The sequence below is a fragment of the Pongo pygmaeus genome, chromosome 13 (genome assembly GCF_028885625.2).
Source record: "Pongo pygmaeus isolate AG05252 chromosome 13, NHGRI_mPonPyg2-v2.0_pri, whole genome shotgun sequence".
Lineage (NCBI taxonomy): Eukaryota > Metazoa > Chordata > Mammalia > Primates > Hominidae > Pongo > Pongo pygmaeus.
In genome coordinates, this window is record NC_072386.2 from 31,993,361 (window position 1) to 32,001,417 (window position 8,057).

Below are 8,057 nucleotides of genomic sequence, written 5' to 3' on the forward strand. Positions count from 1 at the left end.
GTCAAGTAATGTGGGCAACTGCTAGTGGCTAGAAAAGGCAAAAACTAGATTCTCCTCTAGAATCTCTAGAAAGGAGCATAGCCCTGCCAACCCCTTGATTTCTACTTCAGTGAACTCTAAGATAATATATTTGTGGTGTTTTAAAGTACTGTATTTGTGGAAATTTGTTACAATAGCAATAGAAAAATGGAAACACTGTTTAATGACTTTAAAGACATATAGAATATATAAGGGAAAATAAGAAGAATAGAAAATGAAGAAGAAAATATGCTAACCATGAGGATTAATATAATTAACATGAATCTTTCTGGTAGGCAAGTAAAAAGAATATTGCTTAATATACTTAGATTTATCATTTAAAAACCCAGCTATTTTTAATTCAGTTATTTCAAAATAAATTTTAAAATTTAAAAAATAAAATTTTTTAAAATAAATTTTAAAAAAGTAGTAAATTATTTAAAAATCCCAATATTTTTCATTCTCAATGCATCTGAAAGCTACAGTACTATGACTATATATGTAGACACCAAGATGTTAATTCCTGGGTTTAGGGAAAAAGAAAATAAAGGTGCCAAATCTGAATCTCTAGCAATAGGATATAATTTGAAAACAAAACACAACAACAACAAATAAAACAAAAGCAACCAGTAGTTGTATAGGTAAATCTGACATATCTTCCTCTATAGTTGTGAATCAATGATATGGAAGACATTGAATGATAGAGGTGGTGCTTTATTAGTTTTACAAAAAATAAGTTATTTTACCTCACATTAAAAAAATAAACTGTGATTTAATTAAGATGAATCTTTAAGGGTCTATGTTAATATAGTCCAAGAATAGGGCCTCAGGGTGGTTAAATTTTATTCAATGATAGAAGATTAAATATCGAGGTGGTATAAAAATTAATGAACTGTTTGTCATCCTGATAGTCTTGATAATCTTGGCTAATATTATTTCTTTTAATTAGGCATTTAATAAAAGAGAGTATATAGTTATATTCTGTGATATATTCTTGGGTTAAGTTTTACTTTCTCAGTTCTCAAATGTCACAACTGTTGACTCTTGAACAACACAGGCTTGAACTGCAGAGATCCCATTATACACAGAATTTCTTATACCTCTGCCACCCCAAAAACAACAAGACTAATCTCTCTTCTTCCCCTTCCTCCTCAGCCTACGCAATGTGAAGACAAGAGGAAGACCTTTATGAGGATCCACTTCTACTTATGAAATAACAAATAAATTATCTCTTTCTTATGATCTTCTTAATAACGTTTTCTTTTCTCTAGCTTACTTCACTATAAGAATACAATATACAATATATGTAACATATAAAATATAGGTTAATTGACAGTTTATGTTATCAGTAAGCTTCCAGTCAACAGTATGCTATTACTAGTGATGTTTTTGGAAAGTCAAAAGTTGCCCATGGATTTTTTGACTGCATGGGGGTTGGTGTCTCTAATCCTTGCTTTGTTCCCGAATGGTCAACTGTATTTATGCCTCTTTTATACTACAGATTGTAAGTACATGCATACATGTCTGATTTCTTCACAAAGGCACCCAGTTCCTTGAGTAGAGGATCTTGCCTCTTATCTTTGTATCTAATGGTATTACTGGGCTTGATAAATTTGAAGTGAGGGACTGAATGAATCCAATTTCATCAATGAATTGTAAAACTTAATTCATAGAAACTCTCATAAAGAAGGAATATGACATTATATGCTGACAGTGTTTTTCATTATTTTGTTGTTGTTTAATCAACACATACAATATTTTGTATCTAAGAATTAGACTTATTCAACAAAATTTTTTGAGTGATAAAGCTGCAACATTTAATGTATTTTTTTCTCACGGTTTATTATGTGTAGATTATTAGCTCTTATGACACACTGTGTATCTACCCTTTTAGAAAAGTCCCCAGAATTTTCTTTTCATTCTAATTCTGATTTAGCCAATTATTACTAAATTAGATGCCATTTTTTTCAATATGTCTCAGTGGAAACTAGAAATATTTTCACCATTGGCTTAAAATCTTAGTGAATCAGGACTTTAAAAGGGCAGGAAATTCACAGATGCACAATAAAAATTTACAGAAAAAGACCTGACATTTTTGGAATACCCTTAGTGAATATTAAGTAGAATCCCAAAGCTAGTATTACCTCTCATGTTTACTGCTTCCTTCTCTGTTGTGACTGGTGAGTCCACAGAACTTCAAGGCTTTTCTATTCTGAGCAGTGCTGTAATGTGATATTATTGACATCTACTCTTCATGTTTACTCTTCAAATTGCTTCAGATATTTTAAAGACTGAACAGAATTATCCATGCAGCAATTTCACTGCTGTATACTCTTGCATATCCAAGGACGCAAAGCACAGGCATATAAAGCACATTTGAAAAATGTTGTGTTTGATCTCATAAATTGAATGTAAAGTGAGGTGACAGAAAAGTTGAGGGAATTAAACAAATTATACAGAAATTTTCATCATATCCAATCTGAAATATTCTTTATATTGACACTAAAATACACAGAATAAAAGTCAGGTGGAGTACCGTTAAACATTTATGGCCTTCTTTTGTCTTAAACATTTCTTAAAATCTGGGAATTTGAACACATGATGCCCATAGCTTTCTTTTATAAATTATGAAAACATCTTTGTGTGTTTCCTCTACAGACTTCAATATTGCTTTAGGAACAACCCTTCAAATTTGTTTTCACATAAAGACATTTTGAATATATTATTTTTAACTGATCCTTCTGTTTCCAGTATGGAGACCCTTGAGAAAAATTTCTCTGTTTCTTGAATCAGGAACACAAATGTATTTTTAACATGTGTATTTATATACTTTTATCTAGTGGATCAATGTATGGTCTTATGGCACCTATAAATTATGTCAGAGTGTGTTTTATGCTTTTTCATGCTTGCTGCCAGAAAACCCAGAGCAAAATTTGTGGTTCATCTCTATTAAGTATATTGGCTCTCATAGGATGATGCCTTCCTGCTTTCCTTTCCTTTCCAAAGAAAATATTATAGGAAATACAGATCTGAACTGGTCAAGTTATTTATTTATTTTTTCCTAAGCTGTACACTTACCAATAGAGATGAAAAAGCAGGTTCTGTCTAACCAATGAAGGTATATCCTTAAAAGTGCCTTTGGCAGATGCTTACTAAGGCTCTATGTGGACATTTCCAGTGATAAGAAAGTGAAAACATAGAATAAAACCCTTTCATTTTAGTATGAAGAAAACTTTAACTCTTTTTAGTCCTTAAACCAAAATTGATTTCTGTGCCTCTTTTGAAAACTAAAGGCCTGTCATATTTGAGTCTTTGGATTTACTTTTCTTTTCTTTTTTTCGGTTAATCAAGTGTGAATACTTTTCAAATTTATGTGTTGATTTCTAAAGATAGGCCTTAATGAGTTGTGCTGCAAGTTTTTGGATATATGAACATCCAAAAAGTTAAATAAAGGAGGAAGAAGTAAAAATTAATATACTTAGGAAGTTTTTTGATGAATTATCATTTTCAAAAGAAAAAAAATATAGACCATAGGAGTATATCCTACAAACAAAATAAAATACAAAAGATTGCTACAAATCAAAGCATAGTGAAAAACAAAAGCTAATGTATAAACTATTGTTTTTTTAAAATAGAGCTTTAGGAGACACCTATTGTATAGTATATAATAGAGGCATTGAAGAGAGTTGGGATTAGCTGTATTTCTTGGCTAAAATAAAAATATTCACTGGTAGATGCTACGTTTCAACATAGGCATGTGTGGTTTGCAAAACTGAGTTAAGGTGTAACCCAGTAGTTTTTAAAACTTTATTTCACAGAGTTAAAATTTTTGGAAAAACTTGGCCTTCAATCTTAAACAGGTTGACTATGTGTAGCATACATAGATTTTTTCAGATGTTCACATTTGCATACAATGGCATCTATATTTGCTTCAAACAGAAAATGTTACCAGCTAATGTTCATGCTACTTACAGGACATGGTAGTAGACTCTGGTATAAGTAGTATGCTTTGGATTTACTTTCAAAATTAACATCTTGACATTTCTATTTATAATAGTGATAAAGTTAAAAAATTGATATATCATGATTTGCAAATATTAGAATATCAAAGTGTGTATTTTTAAAAGTGTTTTTTACACAGTTGAAGTCTGTGGTTTACGTCTGAAGATTGGTGACTTCTGTCAGAGATGGTCAAGTTTTATGCAAAGGAAGTTTGCCTAATCCTTGATGGTTATTGACATCTGTACTCCAAGGGACTGGCACATGGCAGGAGACTTGCTGAGCAAGACATAGGAATCAAGGAATTATTTATAGGTGACAGCTATTACTAAATCCTAGAGTGGATATTCTACAAAAAAGAAATTTAAAGGAACAATCATTATGGCTTTAATTGAGGTTGTGTGTTGTTTATCTCAACTTCTTGTTTATACTTAATTTGCATTGGATTTTGTCATTGGATCATTGAGTTAGCCCTCTTTGCAGTTATGTGCCCTCATTGGGGAAAACTGATGCAACACGAAGGGATTTTAAAATAAGCTGGGCTGGAAAGGAAAAGACAAGGCATACTAAACATCACCAATGTGCAACTAAGACCATAATTAAAATATGTAAATAAAATAAATTTTAAAAATTTATAAAGCTTATTTTTCATCCATGGAGGATTAAAAAATAAATAAAAAATTTAAAAGCTTGTTTTTTTGTCCATAGAGGATAAAAAAGTAGGAGTGTTTTAGGTCAGTCTGTCAACATTAAGTGAAAAGCAGAAGTGCGAAATGTTGGAGTTCCTAAAAACACTAATCCATGAATTTTACTCTTTCTTTACCCCCTGTTGTCAGGTGATCTTCAATCCCATGGCTCTCAATATTTTCTGTTCCTTTAACTCCCTGGCATGATCCTCTACTGAGAGTACCAGGCTGGCTTTGTAAGCTGGATATTTAAAATATTTCTTAAATTTAGCATATTCAAAACTGTACTATTTCTTCCCCCAGTTCTGTCATCAGCTCTACATTACTCCTTCTTCCTCTAGTTTTTATAATCACAGTAAATTGTATAATCAGACACATACTGTTCAAGCCAGGATATTGTAGTCATACTCAATCCTCTCCACGTCCTTAAATATGACAATAATATTTGTCCTAGTTCTGATTTGGTCTCTTTTTCCTAGTTGAGACCAGCATCAACCCTGATTTGACTGTTACAAAATCCCAATAACTGTTTTACTTATTTTCTCCCTTGCTTCTCTTAAGTTTATTCTCCATACAGTAGGCAAAATGGCTTTAAAAATAAACAAAAACAAACAAGCAAACAAATAATGAATTTGATTATGCTGCTATCTTGGTAAAAATTTTTTTATTTCAACTGGAATATTAAAAAATTTCCACTTTCTTTTTATTTCAACTAGAATGAAACTAATTGTTAGGACATGTTAAACCGATTCTAAGAGGATGAAAATCTTTGTTTTGTCATGCTTGGTTTACCAATTTCCTGTGTCAAAACTCACTGATTTCAAGCAATCAACATGATATCACTGGAAGGAGATGTGTAGTAGCATACCACTGTATTGCATTTCCACCCTACAGATACAATAGATGTCAAGTATCTATTGTGATAATAGAAAACTGCAGCAAAGTAATTTTGGAAGTGGTGAGTTTTGAGTACCGATGTTTTTAAAATTAGATTTATTTATTGTAAGCTTAAATAATTTAGCTAATTTAACTTTTTAAAGGTGATCTTGGCTAAAATCCAACTCACAAAATTCCTGAAAGACTAACACTCAGCTCTCACAAAGCTAGTTTGAGCAACTCTATCACCTCACTGGATAAAACCCACGACCTTTTCTCTGGCTAGCAAAGCTCTTCATAATCAACTGCTACTGCTTTCTCTGTGAGCACATAAAGTCTGATTTCTTGTTCTCCAGCTTACTTGGCTATAGCAAATCACTGGAACACTTGTATAAGGCAATTACTATGAATGGAGCTTGCAGGTCTAGAAGTTGCTCTGGGTGGGTTAGTGAGTGGTGGATGTGAAGCTTTAGGACATTATTGTACGCTACTGTGGATGTTATAAGCACTGTACACTTAGGCTATATTAAATTTATTAAGAAATATCTTTTCTTTCTTCAGCAATAAACTAACCTGAGCTTACTGTAACTTTTTTACTTTATAAAGTCTTATTTAACTTTTTGATTCCTTAATAATAGCACATAAATATAAATGCATTGTACAGCTGTACAAAAATATTTTCTTTCTTTATATCCTTATTTCATTAGCATTTTTCTATCTTTGTTAAATTTTTTAACTTTTAAAACTTTTTTGTTAAAAATTAAGACACAAAAAGACATATGAGCCTAGGCCTACATAGAGCCAAGATCAGGATCATCACTATCAGGTCAGTCAGATGCCACCCTGCTATTTCCTTCTTCATCTTTTATAGATGCCCAGACCATTCAGGTCTAGCATTTGTTGGCACTTTTTCTCCATCCACTTGTAGTTTGGAGTTCCTGGGTACATCTTGTTGCCTAATTTTATTGTGAATTGTCATATGTATTCTTTGTTGTTGCTTACGAGGCAAGAAAATGTATCTTAGAAATGTTTCAATGAGAGAATAATTAAAAGAGTGGTTTGTTGAGCCCTCATTTCACTACAAAATATAGCCAGCACAATGTCTTTTTTGAACATTCTGACTTAACCGAGATAAAGGATCATTGGATTTCCATGTTTTTTTGTTGTTGTTGTTCTCACTATGTAGTTATTCTGTCCATTTTTATGTTGGTATTCAGAGAGACTGGAATAGTATGATGTTCCTAACGTGTCCGTCTTCTGAGAATCTTGGAAATAGCATTTAGAAGCCAAAATGTGAACACAAGGTAAATTCATTGCCACTGGGATATTCTCACTTTTAGGCCTTTTCTAAGATTAGATATAGAAACACACACATATGCATACACTCGTATTTTTCTTTCCGCCATCAAGAACCCTGGTTCCTAACAATATCAATACATGAATTCACATTTACTCAACTTAAAAATATATACAAATGAGGGTCAGAATTGTTATACTCACTATATTCATAACTTTCTAATATTATGAAAGTTGGCTTTCATATATTGCAAAAATATTCACTGAGAATCAACTATGTACCAGGAAACATCTTAGGTCCTGTAATTATTTTCTCTCCTATGAATTACAAAACCATCTTGTATCTTGCAGAGTCCGTATTATTATCCCAGGTTTCTAGATGAACGAATTGAGTCTCAGAGAGTCTAATAAACACTCCAATGAAAAATGGTGACCCAAGAGTCAAACTTAAGTTTTGCTAATTCTAAATCATTTCCCTTAAATTACTTAATTAACCCCTTTCCTTAAGATAATTAATTTGAGTGTAATCTTTAATTCCACTTATTTTAATTTAAAGTAGCATTGATCATATTTGAAAAATTTATAAAACCACAAAACTTACATAAATAAATATAAATAATTAAGTAAGTATGTGTGCACTGACCACGTTTCTCTTATAGGGAAAAGATCCCACAGGGGGTGATGTTGCATAGTCCACAGGGAGAGCTGTAACTTCTTAGATCATGAACACAGATGGGTTTCAAAAGTTGAGAATACCTAGTATGTAAAGAAACAAATTTTAAACAAAATTAGTCCTAATCTTTCCATTCTAATCACCAATTTGCAAATTTTTTCATATTTTATTTTAATATATGCTTCAAAAAATTTGGCAACTACACTGTGACATGAATGCATTTAAAACAGATTATTTTTAGGGTTTAAAAATAAAACAAGTGTAAATATTTAATATACCTTTGAGCAGCTCTTATGTCATGGTTGTCATCCAAGTATGCACGTAATAAAAAATTAGGAAATCTTGCTGAGATGCAATAAATAGAGTATGTGTTAGGAGAGAATTAAATATGGCAGAATATTAACAAGTCAAAGACAAACATTTTCAGTGCCAAAATGATTGTGAAAGTCAGTGAGTTTGCAACTGTAGCTTCTCTCTTACTACTATTTTTGTAATCTAAAGTTCACAAT